General features: G+C 40.9%; 2 long non-coding RNA genes across 6 annotated transcripts in view; one reads left to right on the forward strand and one right to left on the reverse strand.

Moving 5' to 3' along the window:
- Window positions 1-21,822, reverse strand: part of LOC118354156 (uncharacterized) — a 67,582-nt gene that overhangs the window by 15,009 nt on the left and 30,751 nt on the right. Inside the window, exons 4-5 of one of the 3 annotated variants that reach the window (XR_007403710.1) lie at window positions 7,431-7,514; window positions 1,024-1,146 (exon numbers count right to left, since the gene is read on the reverse strand). The exons of 1 other annotated variant lie outside the window; for it this stretch is intronic. This is a non-coding gene — a long non-coding RNA (uncharacterized LOC118354156). The remainder of the gene's footprint in view (window positions 1-1,023; window positions 1,147-7,430; window positions 7,515-21,822) is intronic. One more of the 3 variants, XR_007403713.1, reaches the window with a different exon arrangement.
- LOC112663786 (uncharacterized) overlaps window positions 2,222-21,822 on the forward strand; it is a 31,825-nt gene continuing 12,224 nt past the window's right edge. The window contains exons 1-4 of one of the 3 annotated variants that reach the window (XR_007403708.1): window positions 2,222-2,695; window positions 3,113-3,261; window positions 3,751-3,966; window positions 20,681-20,877. This is a non-coding gene — a long non-coding RNA (uncharacterized LOC112663786). Of the gene's footprint in view, window positions 2,696-3,112; window positions 3,262-3,750; window positions 3,967-20,680; window positions 21,006-21,822 lie in introns of those variants that run through there. The other 2 variants (XR_007403706.1, XR_007403707.1) reach the window with 2 other exon arrangements.

Here is a 21,822-nt window from a genome sequence, read left to right on the forward strand (position 1 = left end):
CTTTACATATAAGTGAGCTATAGCGTGGGTGAAGGAGTTATTTATTTGGTCTTTCATTTGTAAATAAGACACTAATCTTTTCCTTCCAAGGAGTAGCTAGGCCAGTTATTAGTAAAAGAATATTGATAGCCTTTGCTCATCATGGCAAAATTGAGGATCCTGACCTTAAAAGTCTTAGTATTTGGAGGAGCCTTAATAAGTCATTTAGGAGAACAGCATTCTATAGTTGAAGATGGCTAGATCTATAATCAAAATATTTGGGTAGAGTCCAGGCTATACTATTACCTGTCAGCAATTTAGCTTTCCTCATCAAGGCTTATATGATCTGGTCTAGGGAACCTCTCTAGTCTTGTTTGATAGTCTTTACTTCTTACTTGCTCCATTTCAGTCCCTATGCCATTTCTCACACATTTCAAAAGAAGTGTTCTTGCTGCCAGGCCTTCTGTTCTTCCTGTTCTCTCTGCCTGGGATGATCTTCCCCCAGAGACAAGCTGACATTTATTGGGCAGATCCAGTATGTTCCAAGGCGTTATAAATGCTTTGCATGTTTGTTGTGGTGAATTTTCATGATAACCGTATGAAGTGTGTAGTGACACTGGATGGATGAGAAAGGAGGCAGAGTGATCTGGCAAAGGCAGGATTGGAACGAAGGCCTTGGCTCTCACAAGAAGTGCTCTCATAGTACACAACACCCAGGGTGTGGTTCCCACTCTTCCTTTAACCTCAGAGCTCTTTCTTGGTGAGCATTTCCTGACTATCTTATTTAAAGTGGAATTCCTGTGACTCTTTCTGTTTACTTAGCTTTATATTTATGAACAGTACTACATATTACCTGATTGATAATGCCTGTTTACTTGCTTACTTCTTTGCTTATCTCCCTCACTAGAATATATATTCTATGAGGGATGGACATTGTTCTGATCCGTGTTACCACTCTATCCCCTGCATCCAGAAGTGTACTGAAATGTACTGAGAGAGGATACGAATTGACTTAGAATTTTTATCGGGTTTAAGGTATCTTACTCTTCAAACACTTGCAGAGCACCATTTTGTGTCAGATTCCATGACAGTTTGTGGAAATAGGAACGTGAATGAGAATGATGGGGACTCCTACTTTTCTGCTTTTCCTGATGCTTTTCCGGCATCCTAGAAGAAACAAACATGCAATTAACAGACAGTTGCCCAGGATAAGCATCCTTTTAGGGCAAATATAAGGTGCAGCAGGGAAGGGAGGCTTTAGGGAAAGCTATTCCGAGGGGTGATATCCATGTTGAGAGCTGAAGGATGGGCTGAATGGGGATGCAAGACCATTTGGGGCAGAGCAGATGACAGAAGTCCCTGAGAGGGCACATTCCAGTTTATTATTTTTTTAAAGATTTTATTTATAGAGACAGAGAGAGAGGGGCAGAGAGACACAGGCAGAGGGAGAAGCAGGCTCCATGCAGGGAGCCCGGCGTGAGACTCGATCCCGGAACTCCAGATTCAGGCCCTGGGCTGAAGGCAGGCGCCAAACCGCTGAGCCACCCAGGGATCCTCCGCACATTCCACTTTAAAAGCAGTTCACTGTGACTCAGATATAGACTACGAGGGCCAGAGTTTACTGTCTGAGGCTGGAGAATAAAGTTGGGTTTTCAAGGGTCTTGAAAACTATTCCAAGAAGCCAAGACTTTATTGTCTGAGCATTGAGATGCCACTGAATGATTTTTAAATCAATGTAGTTTTGATTTAGTATCTGATTCCGTTTACCACCTTCAGCCACATAAGTTGGCAGCATTTCCACTTTCTGGATGGGACGAATAAGGCCCAGAAGAACACATTTCAATGTTGGTGGAATTGATTTAATTCTCTTAATGACAGTGATATCAGGGCTTCTAACTCCTACCTTCCCACCCTCTCTCCTTCCTTCTTTCTGGTTGTTATTCTTGTCAAACATAAAGCTATTTATCCACCATCCTTAACTTTTTCCAAGGAATATCCATGCACTCACACAGCTTCTAATAACCAGACCCCTGAGTGAAAGCCAGTGACCTCACGGGCGGCAGGGCTTGTTTGTGGCTGGATACCATATTGTGCACTGGGCTGGAATTCTCTGTTCTTCCTCACTAGGAAGCTGGATTTGTACCAGGAACCTCTTATCTGAAAAGGCAGCTCTAGGCTGGGGAGAACAGAGCTGGTTTGACGAAGTGGAGAGGCGCTCAATGTTGGTCTGGCCACGCTTTGGGCATGCGTGAGCGCTCACAGCAAAACACAGCTGGCATGTCTAATTTTAGCCTTGACTGCCTTGAAAAGGGACCCTTAAAGGAAATATATTTTCGCTGAAACCATTTGTATTATAATGTAACAGCTGACAGACATGTCAGAATATTACTTATTATTGGTGGGGAAAAACTCTGTCAGGTAATTGTGCTTTTTTTTGTGATGACATCGGGAAAGTGATTAAAGCATCCCTGAATCAAAATCATCATAGATAGACAGTGAGAGAACCAGAGCTTTTATTTATGAAGACGCCTGTAAACCTAATGGGATACCTCCTTTGATGCTTACAAAACGGATGTAAGGGTAAGAATGATCATTTCGGCTATGGCAAGTTGGTCCTTGTGATCTGACGATGCAGGGCTTGCTAATAGTAGTCCTGGCATAGACTCTCAAATTTCTTCAATGCTTAGCATCCTCCGTGTCGTCCGAGAAGTAAAAGGTTAGTTTCTGGACCGGGTCTTGGATTCATCTGGCTTTCGTATGTTAACAGGTTCTGAAAGCATCTGGGACACACTTGTTCCATTTTAACCAGCACGGGTCGTCCGTCTGCTTTTATTTTTGTCTTTCTCTTCCTTCCTCCCTTCGTCCTCTCTTCCCTCCCGTGGTCTTCTGTGTTTGCTTTAGCAGTGTGGCTTACCTTGCCACTTGGCAAGAAAAAAAAGGCAGCTCTTGTGTGGGGTAGATGGAGGGAAGGATAAGAAATAATCCACCGCCCGAATTTGAGTTCCCTGGGTTCAGTTCCAGCGGCAGCAGCTTTGCTGCAAAAATTGCTTTGCTGTTCGAGATAGCCAGCAGAGGGAATCAGGACTTTGCTTGCAGCAGGGGTTGAAGCAGGCTTTTTTTTTTTTTCTTGGAGGAAATACTGCAGCTTTCTGGACTGCATACCCTGCTCCCTGGAGAGGTTCCACCCACCAGCTGGAAGGAGAGGAAGTGAATGAAAGGACAGGAGGAGCCCGAACACCATGTCACTCTGGAAGGGAGACAGCAGCAACCAGGCTGTGCAAGGTTGTTTTGTTTTGTTTTCTTTTCCCCTTTCTCTTTCTTTTTTTTTTCTTTTTCATTTTTTTGTTTTCTTTCTTTCTTTCTTCTTCTTTCTTTTTTTCCCTTTTTCTTTAAGGTGGGGAAAGAGACAAACAGGAGACAGGAAGCTGATCTGCAAGGATTCAGAGTTGTGCTAAAAAGACTTTGATTTTTTTCTTCTCTCCCTCTTTACAAACGCTGGCAATTGACATCACTACAGACAGCCTGGGTAGAGAACAAAGTGCCTCATCCCAAGTGGACCCTGGCAGCTGGGGGAAGGAAGGCAGGATCTGGGAAGGCTGTGTGTGTGTGTGTGTGTGTGTGTGTGCGCGTGTGTGTGTGCGTGTGTTGTTCTACCAATACCTTTCCTTTTTTCTTTCTTTCTTTCTTTCTTTCTTTCTTTCTTTCTTTCTTTCTTTCTTTCTTTTTTTTTTGGTGTGTTTCTTTTTTAAATTCCTGCCGTGTTGGAACTAGTGAGTGGTGGAAGACGAAGGATCTCTGAAGCCTCATCAGTCATCGGGACCATCAGGAATAGTGGTTTAAGAGGACGCTCGGCCTGGGGCACCTATACCGTGTCATCGAGTTCCCTGCCTCGGAGATAAAGATTCCAGCTACATGGGTAAACGCCTGGATCAGCCACAAATGTACCCCCAGTACACTTACTACTATCCTCACTGTCTCTAAACCAAGGTATGGCTCGACCCACAGTCTGGCAAGCAGTGTGTATCCTGCACTTGGGATGGGAAACAGGCATGTGGATTATTATTTACCTCCCCTTTCCCATCACCTCTTCCTGCTTCTTTGAAATTAGTAACATAGCAATGGAGTTAATGAGGCAGAGGAGAATATGAGAAGAAAGCAAGCCCTGGGATTGTGGTTTTTCTCTTCTAGCAGAGATAATAGTTTCGCTCGTGTTCCTTTGTTGTTATTTGGCAACATAAAGATGTTCCTGATATCCGTAGTAAAGTGCTTTGCAGATGGACAGGGTTGTTAGAAAGGAGATTGTGACAGTGATTATCAGGAACAACAACGATTTCAGAGGCTTTTCTGGTGAGCTGTTCTTTGTGGCTCTGAAAGGGTTTTTCTCACTGGATAGGATGCACCAGGGTGGGGGCAACTCAGACTTTCAATCACAGAGTATAGAATGAAAGAAGGGTGTGGGAAGGTATAGTACGACTAACTGACGTCCCGTAGAGTTTGTTTGGGTGTGCTTTTGTTTTTGTGTATTTGCCTTACATATTTTATTTTATATGGAGGGTGATCAAGACTCTAGAGACTGAAGTTTGGAGCTTTACAATAGATGTTCTTTACTTTTCGAAGCTCTGTTTTTCTGTGCTGGCTGCCATCAGGAGGCCTGTGGGTCTTGAAACGGGATGAAATATAACTGATGATAATTGGACACGAATTGGTTAAATACTTTAGTCTTGGGATCCCTGGGTGGCGCAGTGGTTTGGCGCCTGCCTTTGGCCCAGGGCGTGATCCTGGAGACCTGGGATCGAATCCCACGTCGGGCTCCCGGTGCATGGAGCCTGCTTCTCCCTCTGCCTATGTCTCTGCCTCTCTCTCTGTGTGTGACTATCATAAATAAATAAAAAAAATTAAAAAAATTTTTTAATACTTTAGTCTTTATGTGTGTGCGTAAATGACCATTACGGGGCCAGTGGAAAGCCCACGTAACTAAGCAGTGGGCAGTGCCAACCATGAACTTGATCCTGCAGTTCAGACCTGAAAGGCTCTCAGGTGTGAAATCACTGCTCCAATTTGTCAGTTAAATTGGACTTGATGAGTTGGGGGGGAGGGTGTCGGTAGAGTTATCGCTTTGAATGTATGGGTTATGTTTCTTTACAGGTGATATTAATTTTGTATCGCATTAGCCAGACTCCACTGTCTTCTTAATAAATAAATATGCGGAGAGTGACCAAGGCGTGCCTGAGTGATCTGTGCTGCCACCGGGACTCGTTGATGGGATTAGTGTTCGGTAATCCATGCTGTAGTTAGCTCTTATTTATTCTGTCTCCTCCAACAATGCCTATTTGTAAACCAGACGAGGCAGCAGACTTTCCGAATTCTATTAAAAATTGTTGCTTTTTTTTCTTTCTTTTTCAATCGCTCCATGACTCGCCCTGCCCCTGCAAGGTCTCCTCACATTGCTTTTTGCCCTTGTGAGCATTTAGTTTGTGGGGCTGCTGCTTTAGTAGACCAGCCCTCCTGCTCCCGTGCAGTGCAGTGTGTTTTAACTCTTTGGGGGATTGGGTGGAGAATGCTGTCTGCCTTCCTCAAGGAAATGGCAAAGCAAGGGCTAGTCTAAAAGAGGAAATTTATAGTCATTCCTCATCCCCCCCCAAGAAATAAAAACAACAAACCCAAGGGTTCCATGAAAAATATCGGACATTCCATCCCTTTTACTCATTTGGCTAAATTTTTCCAAATGTTTCAAAATTCATGCTTTCTTTTTGGTTCTTTTTTTGACTATGAAGCATATTCAGAAAGGAAACTTTAGATAAAAATGAATGGAATAATTGCTTTCCTGCCTGAGATTTCTTTTAACTTATTGCTAGCAGGAAATAATGTCTTGCACATTATATTAAGGACAGGATGTTGGATGAGCTACACTGATGGGAAGTGTGTGTGTGTGTGTGTGTGTGTGTGTGTGTGTGAAGAGAGAGACTGGGAGAGGGAGAGAGAGAGGGATTGAGGTAAAGAAAGTGCAGTGGTGAGGGAAAAGAGGAGAGCCTGAAAAACATAGAGGGAATTTAAAAAAAATCTGTTTTGGGGTCCTGTGTAGTTTAGTGTGTAGACAGGCAGCATCTGGATCTTGTTACTTTCAAGCTAGTCAAAGCCATCAACTTCTGGAACATTTTTAAAGAAGGTAGATCCATTAGGTGACCTAAACTGATATTCGGGCAATCAGATCAGGGTGGTGGGGAATATAGGATCAGCTACTTTGGCTATCATGGTAGTTCATATTGATTATTATGTTGCAAACTTTCGACAGAGCTGTGAAGTTGTCGAATACTGTTTCGGTGGCTCTGAAATGATAGACATTAATAACATTCCTGGAAGCTGAAGATGTGAAAACGTGCCCTGCTTTGAAACTTGGGCACACAGGGAATGAGAATAAGGATCAATCATACTTTAAAATGTGGGGACTTTCTGGCAGCATGAATACTATGTAAGAAAGTACTATCATGACCCAGTATAGCATGAAAACAACTGGGTTATTTCAGTGTTGTCTTTTTGCTCCTTTTATATTTTTATCTTAAAATATTACCTATAATAATTCTGAGGGGAATACATGCTGCTCATGTTTATTTGGTAAGCAAGCCTTGGTGGAATTCACAAAATCTACAGTCCTAGCCTTGGCTTATAGTTATAATCTATTTTAAAAATCAGAGCTATTTAAAATGATACTGATACATAAAGAATACTTATGGTTGATAAAAATAGAGTTCTGTGGTTGACTATAAAAGTCATATTCTGGTGACATCATAACTTAAGCTGTCCTGTAAAACCAGGTGTTCTTAACTAATCAACAAAAGCCATTTACTGACATTAGTTTGGGGTGAAGAATCTTTATGGGGTTCTTAAAGAACTCAAGGTGTATCATTGCATTTATTCAGACAGTACAAAATACTGAACGTTTTCTTTCTACTTAAATGTGTGTGTTAGATACAGCTGCTCTTTTCTTATGATAAAACAAAATGAGAGTAGGGTGTCTAAATAAATGGAAAGGTTTCCCTTTCCTCAAATGCAATTAAAGTTTTAGAAAAACTTGGGGCACTTCCCTGCTTTCTCTGATCCTCTTATTTTCCCATCACATTAGAACTAATTCACTACCTTTGTTGCTTAAAAAGAAAAAGAAATTAGAAATAAGTTACTTATGCTTCTCTCCCTTTGAATAATTTTCCAAATGCTTAAATTATTATATTAGATAAATGTACATAGAAGTAAAATGAAAACCCAATGACTAGCTGATAGCTATCTTGTAGCGGTATTGTTCTAGGATGCATGTTTTCCAAGACCTTGCATTAAAAGCTGTCATTTGTCAATTTTCTTTTGGCCATTTTTCCCCCTATTAAAAGAAGCAATTTAAAAAAGAAACATTGTGATTGAGCAGAAAAGAAGCAATCTTGATGACATGCTTTAATACTTACATAAGAGCCATAGCCAGATTTAAAAAAAAAAAATCTTCATCAAAACGAATTTGCTCTTTGAAGGCCACCAGGATAATCAGCAAACTTTAGAGAAAGGGGACCAAAAAATAGCTCATTAGCTTAATGATAATATCCATAATCACGTTTGATTGAGTCACAACCTAATATTTCTCAGCAATTTTGTTATAGCCCATTCAAAGCAAGCAACCTGTTGCTATTGCATTGTGAGACCCAGGGTGAATCGCAATCTGAGTTATTTTGTGGAGGGTTTCTTGGAAAGGCAACTTAATCATAACTAGGAAGGCTAAAAAGAGTAAAACATGGTCACAGCCTGGTGAATTGATACTTTGTTGCTGAGAAAGATATTTCCCTCATGTGTGGTATCTGGAAAACTTTATCATCTCCCCAAAACTTTAAAATGCATCCAAACGCACACAGCAAGCTAGTCCTTCCTTCCATTTCCTTACCCTGACCGGGTCACGATGTTTCTACCGATCCAGGGCATGGTTTCTACTCATGCTGCTTTTCCATCAGCCTACTGCTTTCCCACCTTGGACCATCTGCTTCCCCTGAAGATCTTGCAGAAAGATCTGTGGGACCCAACAGAGTTTTTCTGGCTGCTGCTACTCAGATCGTATTCAGAACCTGGTGTGAAGTTGGTGTTGGGGTCAGGTATAGGGAGTAACTCATCAACTGCACACTGACTTCAGGCTGAGTTTCCAACCATCTGCAGCCTGGACAGCTGCTCATCTCTCAAAGTCTAGCTAGAGCCCGATTGATTGTGCCATAGAGAGAGCAAACACTTGAAACACGAAGGACTAAGGAGTAGGGAAAGGAAGAGAGAGGCTCCTATGGGGCAAGGGATATTCTCAAAGATGTGAATGTACAGATCCTTCAAAAGCAAAACAGGACAACCCCTTAACATGCTTCTTGCACATGAAAATGTAGAAAATCCTGCAGAGGGAGGGAAAGAGTTTAGGATTTCCTTAGTACTTCCTGCCTCAGATTTGCATTGATAGCCAGAGTTGGTAACTTGCCAGTTTTAAAACAGCCTTGAAAACTCCCAAGTTCTGTTTTCCTTTGAAAGGCTGAAACATACAAAACTGGTTTTCTAAAAATTGTCCAGCAATAGAACCTTGAGGTACAACTCCAAATATGTCTTTCGCTTCAGGGGGTAATATGAGAGCATGAAACTATGATAAATCTTGTTTGTCTCATTTGAGAATGTACACAATTTTAATTGGTTTTGAATAAGAGAAAAATAGTAACAAGGGGCCACTCTCCCTTTCTAGTTGTCCTGTTTTCTTTACCTCCCCCCCATATTAAATTATCTTTGGAATTGTCTTTTCTATAATGCAGCCATTGTTTTCACAGTACTAAGTTTAGTGCCTAGCTAAAAGGAGGAGCTATGTAAAAAGTTCATGTTGTTGTTGTCTTTCTCTCCAGAATCATTCTTAATTCAAAAGAAACCTCATGTCAATTTGTTCTAACAGTATCTTCCTAACAGCTTCCTTTCGCTTTCTCTCAGTTTGGGAAAAGAACAATAGAATTATAAATCAAAATTATTTCTCTGAAGTAATTAAATCTATTAGAGGGTTGGAGGTAGGGCTGATTTGCAGGGAGGGAGACAAAAGAAGAGAAGTAGGATGTAAGTTCATTTCAGGTCTTTCTGGCTCCAGGAATTCTGGAAAGCGTCATTATTGCACTAATATGATTTTACACAATCCTTTTTGACATTATCAGTCTTTTTGGCAGAGAGAGGGCTCAGTCACAATTACGTCCATGCCAAATTCTAAGAAAACCAGTCTTTCTTTAAAAGAAAATCTTTGTAGTGTTGGACTTCTTATTCGGAGTAAATGGTTGATGTTTATCCACAATTGGCTTCGAGTACTACATTAAAATTGTGTTTTGTAGCAGTCTTGTAAGCCACAGCTGTATGTGATTAAATAGTGTAATATCAAAAGCGTGTGAGAATAGGCTTTTTTATGCTATAGCTGTTGCACAGCAAGAGAGCAGATGGAACCAGAGGGAGAGCCAGGGCAACAGTGTATTTATGTGTTGTAATACCTGCGTCGAGGATACACATTGCTGTTTTTTGCAGTAGTGGGAAAATGCTGACCTATCTTGGATGTCATTGAAAAATACACTTTTTGAAAATGGACATGGACCTATCATACCAATTTTTATTTTAAACAGAGAGTTACTGTTTAATTAGAAAACACATATTTACCGAAGGGTCCGAAACATTTGCAAGTGGAAGGATCATAATGATTTTCCATGCAGCACACATTCAAATAACAAAAGTGAATTTCTCATTTCTGTTTTGAAATCATAACTTTTTTGCTTTTTTAAAAAAATTTTAAATGTTTTTTGCTGCTTTAAGCTGTGGAACTATTGTAAGAAAATCATCAGGCCATTTATCCCTAAAAAAGAGTGACAGGTAATGAGGAGAACAAAATAGGCGGTGGTATGATTCTTTTTTTTTTCTTTTCAGATATTTGGAAATATAGTATTTGGTTTTGTATGCCTATTGTTCCTTTGTGGCCACTGTTAAGAAGTACATACTTGTACAAAGGGACACACTTTTGGGTCTATCTCTTTAGCAGGATATCATAATAAGGAGATTTATTTTTCATGGGATGGTTAAACTATAAAGTTCTTGAAAGAAAATATTCATGAAACCTGTCATCTTGAGTTTTCTTGAGCTTGTGAATCTATAGGATACTAATAAGAGATTTACTAGTACGTCATTGTTTTCAGGGCCTTGAAAAAGCCTATAGAAGTAGCTGTTGGTTTTCAAATTTCAGGCATTAAAAAGCAATTTGGAAAAGGAAAAAAAAAGAGGGGGTTGACAGAGATAAGTTGGATTCTGTTTGTTTTGTTTTTCATGTTGATATAAGCAGCAAATTTGTTCACATTTAAACTTTTTTTTTTCATGTAGATTTACTGGTCAGGAAGTATATACCATGTGGAATCAGTAACTGGATATAGCTTTGGAATTCAGAACATTGACATCTAATAGATAACAAATTTCAAGAGTATGGATAACAAATGCTGAGTCATGGAGTCTGGTTTTGTTTTATTGTTGTGGAGGGAGGGAATTCTCTGATTTGTGTGTCAATGGATTGGTTTCAGGTTCTCTAAGATCTCTTCCAGGCTTAGTATTTGTGACTCACACTTTGAGACTAAATGAGCCTGCTTTGATGTATTCGTGGTACTGGGAGATGACCTTGGTTTTGTGCTGTCAATGAGTTTTGTTCAGGTCCCCATCCTTTCTCCAGAGCAGATCAAATACTGCTTTGCCCACTCTGGTGATTGATGAATTTAACTATCTGCTTCCTTTGCCAATCTAAACCCAGTGTACCAAGAGAAACACATCCATCACCTGGGAGTGGGTGGAGAGCAGCTCCCAGGGGTAGGACAGAATGACAGGCATCATTTAATCATGGTCATTGCCAGCTTTGTTATCGTGGTTAAAGTTTTCTCCTTTGGGTAAAATTAGAGCTTATCTAAAGATGGTGACAGTGTGATGCTTTACTTTTCTTCATTTAACTTCCTCTCTGCAGGTGGTTTCAGAACTGAATGGGTAGGCATATGTTTGGCCTAACCAGTGGGGTGATGGAGGCAGAAGGATTGCCTCATTAAGGCCCTGACAACCCTAGTTTTGTGAATGAAACTAGGAGCTAGTGCCAATATGGAAATGACAATTGATAGATGAAATACTATTTTGACTGGAGGTTATAAATCCTTAAAACCCCTAAATTGCTGAATAGTAGTCTTTAAAACATGAGAAAAGAATACTATAGTAACTCTAGTATATGGAGTAGTAGGAGCAAGAGAATTACTTCTCCGGGACACATAAGCACAACCGTTATCTTTCTGTCTTTTTCTCACTAAGTACCCTTCTCATTCCCCCAAAAGCTCCTATTAGCTGAATTAATGAAAGTAAATAGAGGGACGCCTGGGTGGCTCAGCGGTTGAGCGTCTGCCTTCAGCTCAGGGCATTATCCTGGAGTCCTAGGATCCAGTCCCACGTCAGGCTCCCTGCACAAAGTCTGCTTCTCTCTCTGCCTACGTCTCTGCCTCTCTGTCTCAGTGTCTCTCATGAATAAATAAATAAAATATATTTTTTAAAATAAAGTAAATAGAACCTTGAATTTTGTTTTTATGAATGATAGCCAGATAGAAAAAAATAGACTTGACTTCATACATAGTTCAGGCAACCCTGATAATGTCCTGTCTTATTGTGTGGAAAGTAAGAGACAATGGAAGAAAAATAAATCTTGCTATATTCTAAGTATTGGTACTAATTATTTTAGGTATGGAGTTTTGGTTTCAGAGTTAGCTTTCCTACCATTATATTGTAGGGTTAAGAAGTTGGTATACATCACACTTCATATGCTAGAATCTTTGGCTATTTCATTCTTAACTAATGGTTTTCAAGCTGAATATGAATCATGCATAGAATTTAAGGAGAGTTTTTGAGGAGCCTTCCTATTTTTATCTCGTGTACTGCTGTCTATTTATCTTAGTCACATTGCTGATTGAGGACGATTTAATGAAAACGAAAATGGAAAACAGAATACTAACTGTCTGGGTTTCTGGACCGGTTAAGATACCTTAAAAGGTTTCCTTACATATGCGAGTCATATTTGAAGCTATTATCGATGTCTGTAAACTCTCATATTGCCCCTTTTAAAACTTATCAGTCACATAAATTGGGTGGTGGCACCCTGACTATAGCTCCTGTTGAGGTCACTTAGCATTCAAGCAAATATACTTTTGAGCTCCTAGCTAGTTTCGAGTGGATGAAGTATTTGAAGGAGTGTGTACAAAGCTTGGAATAAAATTTCAGAGATTGTTTTCTAGTGTATCATACAAAAAACCCATCTGACATACTTACGATGTTTCATTTCTTCATCTCTTCTCAAGAGATGAGAAAAACACTTTTTTTGACTTGGTACTTGTCCCTGGAAGGGTTGTGACACTCCTGAATTACCCTCGGTCTTGCTTTCGGCCCCTAGGCCTCTTGTCCCTTGCTGTGCATAGCAATTCAAACTGAGCCATTAGAAATAAGGATGTTGTATTTCAGTATAAGGCAGGAAATTCTGAAAAAGCATAAAATTCTGATGTCCTTTTTAAACTTATTCCAAAAAATTAACCACTGCTTTTTTTTTATGATAGTCACACACAGAGAGAGAGAGAGAGAGAGGCAGAGGGAGAAGCAGGCTCCATGCACCGGGAGCCCGATGTGGGATTCGATCCCGGGTCTCCAGGATCACGCCCTGGGCCAAAGGCAGGCGCCAAACCGCTGCGCACCCAGGATCCCTTTTCTTTCTTTCTTCTTTCTTTCTTTCTTTCTTTCTTTCTTTTCTTTCTTTCTTTCTTTTTCTTTCTTTTCTTTCTTTCTTTCTTCTTTCTTTCTTTCTTTCTCTTTCTTCTTTCTTCTTTCTTTCTTTCTTTCTTTCTTTCTTCTTTCTTTCTTTCTTTCTTTCTTTCTTTCTTTCTTCCTTCTTTCCTTCTTCTTTCTTTCTTTCTTCTTTCTTTCTTTCTTTCTTTCTTTCTTTTTTTCTAATAAAAATTTATTTTTTATTGCTGTTCAATATGCCAACATACAGAATAACACCCAGTGCTCATCCCATCAAGTGCCCCCCTCAGTGCCCACAACCCAGTCACCCCCACTCCCCGCCCTCCTCTCCGTCCACCACCCCTAGTTCGTTTCCCAGAGTTAAGAGTCTTCCATGTTCTGCCTCCCTTTCTGATATTTCCTACCCATTTCTTCTCCCTTCCCCTCTATTCCCTTTCACATCTTCTTTATCCATTCATCTTTCGATGGACACCGAGGCTCCTTCCACAGTTTGGCTATTGTGGACATTGCTGCTAGAAACATCAGGGTGCAGGTGTCCCGTCGTTTCACTGCATCTGTATCTTTGGGGTAAATCCCCAGCAGTGCAATTGCTGGGTCATAGGGCAGGTCTATTTTTAACTCTTTGAGGAACCTCCATACAGTTCTCCAGAGTGGCCTGCACCAGTTCACATTCCGACCAAGCGTGCAAGAGGGTTCCCTTTTCTCTGCATCCTCTCCAACGTTTGTGGTTTCCAGCCTTGTTAATTTTCCCCATTCTCACTGGTGTGAGGTGGTATCTCATTGTGGTTCTGATTTGTATTTCCCTGATGGCCAGTGATGCAGGGCATTTGCTCATGTGCTTGTTGGCCATGTCTATGTCTTCCTCTGTGAGATTTCTGTTCATGTCTTTTGCCCATTTCATGATTGGATTGTTTGTTTCTTTGGTGTTGAGCTTAATAAGTTCTTTATAAATCTTGGAAATTAGCCCTTCATCTGATACGTCATTTGCAAATATCTTCTCCCATTCTGTAGGTTGTCTTTTAGTTTTGTTGACTGTATCCTTTGCTGTGCAAAAGCTTCTTATCTTGATGAAGCCCCAGTAGTTCATTTTTGCTTTCGTTTCTTTTGCCTTCATGGATGTATCTTGCAAGAAGTTACTGTTGCCGAATTCAAAAAGGGTGTTGCCTGTGTTCTCCTCTAGGATTTTGATGGAATCTTGTCTCACATCTAGATGTTTCATCCATTTTGAGTTTATCTTTGTGTCTGGTGCAAGAGAGTGGTCTAGTTTCATTCTTCTGCATGTGGATGTCCAATTTTCCTAGCACCATTTATTGAAGAGACTGTCTTTCTTCCAGTGGATAGTCTTTCCTCCTTTGTCGAATATTAGTTGACCATAAAGTTGAGTGTCCACTTCTGGGTTCTCTATTCTGTTCCCCTGATCTATGTGTCTGTTTTTGTGCCAGTACCACCCTGTCTTGATGACCACAGCTTTGTAGTACAACCTGAAATCTGGCATTGTGATGCCCCCAGCTATGGTTTTCTTTTTTATTTTATTTTATTTTTTTTAAACAAGCTTTTTTTAAATTTTTATTTATTTATGATAGTCAGAGAGAGAGAGAGAGAGAGAGAGAGAGAGAGAGGGAGGCAGAGAGAGAAGCAGGCTCCATGCACCGGGAGCCTGACGTGGGATTCAGTCCCGGGTCTCCAGGATCGTGCTCTGGGCCAAAGGCAGGCGCCAAACCGCTGCGCCACCCAGGGATCCCTGGTTTTCTTTTTTAAAATTCCCCTGGCTATTCGGGGTCTTTTCTGATTCCACACCAATTTTAAAATAATTTGTTCCAACTCTCTGAAGAAAGTCCATGGTATTTTCATAGGGATTGTATTAAACGTGTAAATTGCCCTGGGTAACATTGACATTTTCATAATATTAATTCTGCCAATCCATGAGCATGGAATATTTTTCCATCTCTTTGTGTCTTCCTCAATTTCTTTCAGAAGTGTTCTATAGTTTTTAGGGTATAGATCCTTTACATCTTTGGTTAGGTTTATTCCTAGGTATCTTATGCTTTTGGGTACAATTGTAAATGGGATTGACTCCTTAATTTCTCTTTCTTCAGTCTCATTGTTAGTGTATAGAAATGCCACTGACTTCCGGGCATTGATTTTGTATCCTGCCACGCTGCCAAATTGCTGTATGAATTCTAGCAATCTTGGGGTGGAGGCTTTTGGGTTTTCTATGTAGAGTATCATGTCATCAGCAAAGACGGAGAGTTTGACTTCTTTGCCAATTTGAATACCTTTAATGTCTTTTTGTTGTCTGATTGCTAAGGCTAGGACTTCCAGGACTATGTTGAATAGCAGTGGTGAGAGTGGACATCCCTGTCTTGTTCCTGATCTTTGGGGAAAGGCTGCCAGTGCTTCTCCATTGAGAATGGTATTTGCTGTGGGCTTTTCATAGATGGCTTTAAGATGTTAGGAATGTTCCCTCTATCCCTACACTCTGAAGTGTTTTGATCAGGAATGGACGCTGTATTTTGTCAAATGCTTTCTCTGCATCTAATGAGAGAATCACATGGTTCTTGTTTTTTCTCTTGCTGATATGATGAGTCACATTGATTGTTTTATGAGTGTTGAACCAGCCTTGCATCCCGGGGATAAATCCTACTTGGTTATGGTGAATAATCTTAACGTACTGTTGGATCCTATTGGCTAGTATCTTGTTGAGAATTTTGACATCCATGTTCATCAGAGATATTGGTCTATGATTCTCCTTTTTGGTGGGGTCTTTGTCTGGTTTTGGAATTAAGGTGATGCCAGGCCTCATAGAACGACTTTGGAAGTACTCCATCTCTTTCTATCTTTCCAAACAGCTTTAGTAGAATAGGTATGGTTTCTTCTTTAAACGTTTGATAGAATTCCCCTGGGAAGCCATCTGGCCCCAGACTTTTGTGTCTTGGGAGGGTTTTGATGACTGCTTCAATTTCCTCCCTGGTTATTGGCCGTTCAGGTTTTCTATTTCTTCCTGTTCCAGTTTTGGTAGTTTGTGGTTTTCCAGAAATGCATCCATTTATTCTAGATTGCCTAATTTATTGGCATATAGCTGCTCATATATGTTTTTAAAATCGTTTGTATTTCCTTGGTGTTGGTTGATCTCTCCTTTCTCATTCATGATTTTATTAATTTGAGTCTTCTCTCTCTTCTTTTTAATAAGGTTGGCTAATGGTTTATCTATCTTATTAATTCTTTCAAAGGACCAACTCCTGGTTTTGTTGATCTGTTCCACAGTTCTTCTGGTCTCGATTTCGTTGAGTTCTGCTCGAATCTTTATTAACTCTCTTCTTCTGCTGGGTGTAGGATCTATTTGCTGTTTTTTTTTCTTTTTTCTCTAGCTCCTTTAGGTGTAAGGTTAGCTTTTGTATTTGAGTTCTTTCCAGTTTTTGGATGGCTGCTAGTATTGCGATGTATTTCCCCCTCAGGACTGCTTTTGCTGTATCCCAAAGGTCTTAAACGGTAGTATCTTCATTCTCATTAGAATCTTTATAATTTCTCCTTAATTTCCTGGTTGACCCTTTCATCTTTTAGCAGGATAGTCCTTAACCTCCACGTGTTTGAAGTCCTTCCAAACTTCTTGTGATTTAGTTCTAGTTTCAAGGCATTATGATCTGAGAATACACAAGGGACGATCCCAATCTTTTGAAATCGGTTCAGACCTGAATTGTGATGCAGGTATGTGGTCTATTCTGGAGAAAGTTCCACGTGAACTTGAGAAGAATGTGTATTCATTTGCGTTTGGATGTAAAGTTCTGTAGATATCTGTGAAATCCATCTGGTCCAGTGTATCATTTAAAGCTCTCGTTTCTTTAGAAATGTTGTGCTTAGAAGACCTATCCAGTGTAGAAAGCGCTAGATTGAAGTCACCAAGTATAAGTGTATTATTATCTAAGTATGTCTTAACTTTGGTTATTAAGTGATTGATATATTTGGAAGCTCCCACATTCGGGGCATATATATTGAGGATTGTTAAGTCCTCTTGTTGGATAGATCCTTTAAGTATGATATAGTGTCCCTCTTCATCTCTCACTACAGTCTTCAGGGTAAATTTTAGTTTATCTGATATAAGGATGGCTGCTCCTGCTTTCTTTTGGGGACCATTTGAATGGTAAATGGTTCTCCAAACTTTAATTTTCAGGCTGTAGGTGTCCTTCTGTCTAAAATGAGTCTCTTGTAGAGAGCAAATAGATGGGTCCTGCTTTTTTATCCAGTCTGACAGCCTGCGCCTTTTGATGGGGTCATTAAGCCCGTTCACGTTCAGAGTTACTATTGAAAGATATGAGTTTAGTGTCATCATGATACCTATTTAGTCCCTGTTTTTGTGGATTGTTCCAGTGGACTTCTTCCTTAAAGGGGAATTTTGAGAGTCCCCCTTAAAATTTCTTGCAGAGCTGGTTTGGAGGTCACATATTCTTTCAGTTCCTGCCTGTCTTGGAAGCTCTTTATCTCTCCTTCCATTCTGAATGAGAGCCTTGCTGGATAAAGTATTCTTGGCTGCATGTTTTTCTCATTTAGGACCCTGAATATATCCTGCCAGCCCTTTCTGGCCTGCCAGGTCTCTGTGGAGAGGTCTGCTGTTAATCTGATATTCATCCCCATATAAATTAGGGATTTCTTGTCTCTTGCTGTTTTAAGGACCTTCTCTTTATCTTTGGAATTTGCAATTTTCACTCTCAAGTGTCGAGGTGCTGAAGGGTTTTTATTGAATTTAAGGGGGGATCTCTCTATTTCCTGGATCTGAATGCCTGTTTTTCTGCCCAGATTAGGAATACATATTCTGGCCCTCTGGCCGTTTCAGCGCCCTCGGAAACCCCAATTAAATGTAGATTTTTCTTCCTCACACTGTCACTTATTTCCCTTAATGTATCCTCATGATCTTTTAATTGTTTGTCTCTTTTTTCCTCAGTTTCTCTCTTTGCCATCAACTTGTCTTCTATGTCACTCACTCATTCTTCCACCTTATTAACCCTCGTCGTTAGGACCTCTAGTTTGGATTGCATCTCATTCAATTGATTTTTAAGTTCTGCCTGATTAGATCTAAATTCTGCAGTCATGAAGTCTCTTGAGTCCTTTGCTTTTTTCTAGAGTGACCAGTAGCTGTATAATAGTGCTTCTGAATTGGCTTTCTGGCATTGAATTGTAATCCAGATTTTGTAACTCCGTGGGAGAGTGGACTAGTTGTGATTCTTTCTTTGGAGGTGAGGTTTTCCTTCTAATCATTTTGCTCAGTGCAGAGTGGCCAAAAACAAGTTGTATTGGGAAAAGGAGAAAAAGAGGGAAGAGAAAGAAGAAAAGAAAAAGAAAAAAAGAAGATAGAAAAAGAAAAAAAAAGAGAAGAAAAGAAAAAAAGAAAAAGGGGGGGAAACAGAAATCAAAAAACAAAAAACAAGGGGGAGTATCCTCTGATTCTGTATACTGTAAATCCCTCGACTTCCCCTGGAACTTTCCAGTGCTGCTTGGTTAATAATTTGTTTTTCCCCTGTCGGTCTAGCTGGTCCTCTGGGGGAGGGCCCTGCTGTGCTGATTTTCAGGTGTTAGCACTTGGGGGAGCTGCTCAGCCCCCTGCCTGGTGCAGGGCTCAGTGCGGGTTGTTTACCCCGCGAGGCCCCAGGAGGAACAACCGCAGTGGCGGGGCCAGCTCTGGAGCCCTGGAGTCAGCTCCTGCAGTAGCCCCAGAGCTCTCCGTCTGCAGGGCCTGGAGGCTCCGGGCCGGGCCGCTGATCTGCTCAGCTCGGGGCAGGAGCGTCCTCGCTGTCCTGGGCCCTCCCGGCCTCTGCCCGACCCGGGGGGAGGCCGGATCCTGGGCTGTGTCCCCGGCGCCCTGGGCTCCCGGCCTGTGCTGGTGGGTTCGCGCTCCCGCCCCGCAGCCCCCTCCCCGCGAGCCGCCGCCCGAGCCCCTCCGAGCTGCTCCGGGTCAATGCGTGCGTGCGCTGCAGCCCTTTAGGGAGCTCGGCGCGCTCTCCCCAGGGCGCGGTGTCTGTTAGTGTCCCAGGGGGCCTGAGGGCACCCCCGCCCTCCTGGGGTCCTGCTCCAACTGCCTGTGAGCCCCTTTCCCCCGGGAAGGTCGGTGCAGCTCCTGCTCCTCCGGGACGGGGCTCTCCTGTCCTGGGGACACTCGCCCCGGCCTCAGCCCTGGCTCCTCGCGGGGCCCCTCCCCCTTGGAGGCCTTTTGTTTCTTTATTTCTTTTTTCCCGTCTTCCTACCCTGGTAGAAGCGCAAACTCTTCTCACTGTAGCATTCCAGGTGTTCTCTCTTTAATTCTCAGGCCGAATTCATAGATTTTCAGGATGATTTGAAGATTATCTAGGTAATTTGGTGGGGACAGGTGACTTGGGGACCCTACTCTTCTGCCATCTTGCCTTTTCTCCTCTCTTAATATTAGAGATATTTGGATGGCTGCATTGAACTCATATCATCCTGCAAATAAATATCCTTTTTAAATTTATTTTTATTTTTTTAGAGATTTATTTGTTTTAGAGAGTTCAAATGAGAGAGAAAGAGAGAATCTCAGGCAGACTCCCTGCTGAACCCAGAGCCCAATACGGGGCTCCATCTTACCGCCTTGAAATCATAACCTGAGCTGAAACTTAACCCATTGGGCCACCCAGGCACCCCTAAATAGCTTTTTAATATGCAAACACAAGCACTAGATTTAAGCAAAAACCTTCACTCCATAAAGAAAATGTGCTATCCTCCCTTACTTATATTTCTGTGACTACTGAATGAATATACCAACTGGAGAAGATAACAGAGCTTTCTTTTCTGCTCTACTAAAGTTCACCATGTATTTTTTTATACTAAGCCTTGTGTAGACTTTAACTTTTGTTCAATATGTTTTAGTATCTCAAAATCTCCAGAAAAGTTGAAATTCGATGCATTTTCTTTTAAAAGGATAAAAGGTTTTAAAATCCACTTTTATGGTTCTCCTTGGTGACTGAAGATATTAAACTAAATTAATGATAAATTGAAAGGACAACTAAACCAAGCAGATGTAGGTGAAGAAATTTTTCCATTAGAGTAACATTACTGAAAATGCAGATTATAGTAAGAGATGTATTTGGCTAAATTTTAGGGAGCCACTTTATGAAGTAAACTCAAAAAAAGCATTTCATTAAAAAAAGGCATTTCAAAGCACTTTTCCTAGTGCTGATATTTAAGAAAGACAGAGAAGGGAAAATATTAAGGCCTGGGATTAATGAGATTTATAATCTAGTAGGAGAAGGAAAATAAACCCACATGGATATGTGTGTGAAAAGGACAACCATACAGTATATTACTGAAATAAATTAAAACCCTAACATCAGGAAGAGTGCTCACTTTGGCAGCACAGATGCTAAAGTCAGGAAGAAAGTTTTTTCTTTCTGTCTCAGCCACCTCTACTCTCCACTTACAGATACAGCTTACCTGACAAACATCCTAAAGCTTAATTGGTACCATTTCCTTCCTGGCATCTTGAGCACAGCAAAATATATTCTCCACTATCCTAGCAACTTCTAGTCAAGATTCTCATCTAATATGATTCTTATATAAATATTCAGTGCCCTTAGAATTTAAAATAATGGCTGTGATTTGGCAGATCAGTAGTGTTATTTTCTAGACATATTTTGCCCACAGTATTTTTTCCACACAGTCCTCCATGCCATCAGATATGATGCCAACCTCAGAAGCAAAAGTTACTTTCACTTCATTCCGGACATAACTTCTCATCTTTTCTAAGTAGCATCCTTTAGTTTTGTGAATATCTTTATTCCATTTTAGAGACCCATCTTCTTCCCATTATGGTTGATAGTATTCATAATTAATTGAAGGTGAATGTATGTTACAAACAGAAATTTCTTTTTTTTTATGATAGTCACACAGAGAGAAAGAGAGGCACAGGCAGAGGGAGAAGCAGGCTCCATGCACCGGGAGCCCGACGTGGGACTCGATCCCCAGTCTCCAGGATCGCAACCTGGGCCAAAGGCAGGCGCCAAACCGCTGCGCCACCCAGGGATCTCCACAAACAGAAAATTCTTTAGAACTCTGGAGAGGCAATCATTCATCATATAGGTAAAAATAATGGCATTGCTTCTGCCTTCCTGGAGCTTATGGGCTGGGAAAGACATAGAAGGTCTTTACTTCTCAGAGATACTGTTTCTCTTTAGTTCATGTCAATAAATCTCCCTGAATCATTTCAATGAATTTTCCTCTTTCTTTTCTCAATTCTGTCCACAGATACCAGATTAATTTTTAATGCCCCTCTCTTATCTTATGACTCATTTGCATAAGAACCTAAATGATTCCTGTATGCCCCCCAAATCCCCCCACCCCTGCCAGTATTAAACTCCTTAGTGTAGTATATAGGCTGTCTGCAATTTAATTCAACTGATCCTTCCAATCCTCTATCATAATGTAAGAACTTACATTTAACACTGCATTAGGGACATGTACTTTGATGACTTTTTGCATGTATTTTCTGATTTGTAGCTGACAATAATTATATGAGATATGTAGTATGTATGCTGATTTTTTTCAGATGAAGAAACTAAAATATAAAAAGTTTGCACCATCACCTATTTCCACACAGATAATGAATGCTGGCTCTGGGATTAAACTTAGTGTTATTTGATCTCACTTGTTCACTACAGTAAGTTAAATAATGGCCCCCAAAGATATCAGGTCCTAAACCCTGGAACCTGTAAAACCTGATATCTTATTTAGCAAAGCCTATGCAGACACATCTGCATAATTAAAGTAACAATCTGGAGGTGGAGCAATTACCTGAATTAAATGGATGAACTCTTAATGCAATCACAAGTGTCACTACAAAAGTGAGGCAGATAGAGACTTGACACAGACACTAGAGGAGGCAGCAATGTGACCATGGAGGCAGAAGATGGGAGTGATGTGACTACAAACCAAGAAATGGCAGCAGCTACCAGAGCCTTCAGAGGGGAGTACCCTCTCAATACCTTGCTTTTGGCTCAGTGATATTTATTTCAGACTTTTGGCCTC

This window comes from Canis lupus, chromosome 2, assembly GCF_003254725.2.
Source record: "Canis lupus dingo isolate Sandy chromosome 2, ASM325472v2, whole genome shotgun sequence".
Lineage (NCBI taxonomy): Eukaryota > Metazoa > Chordata > Mammalia > Carnivora > Canidae > Canis > Canis lupus.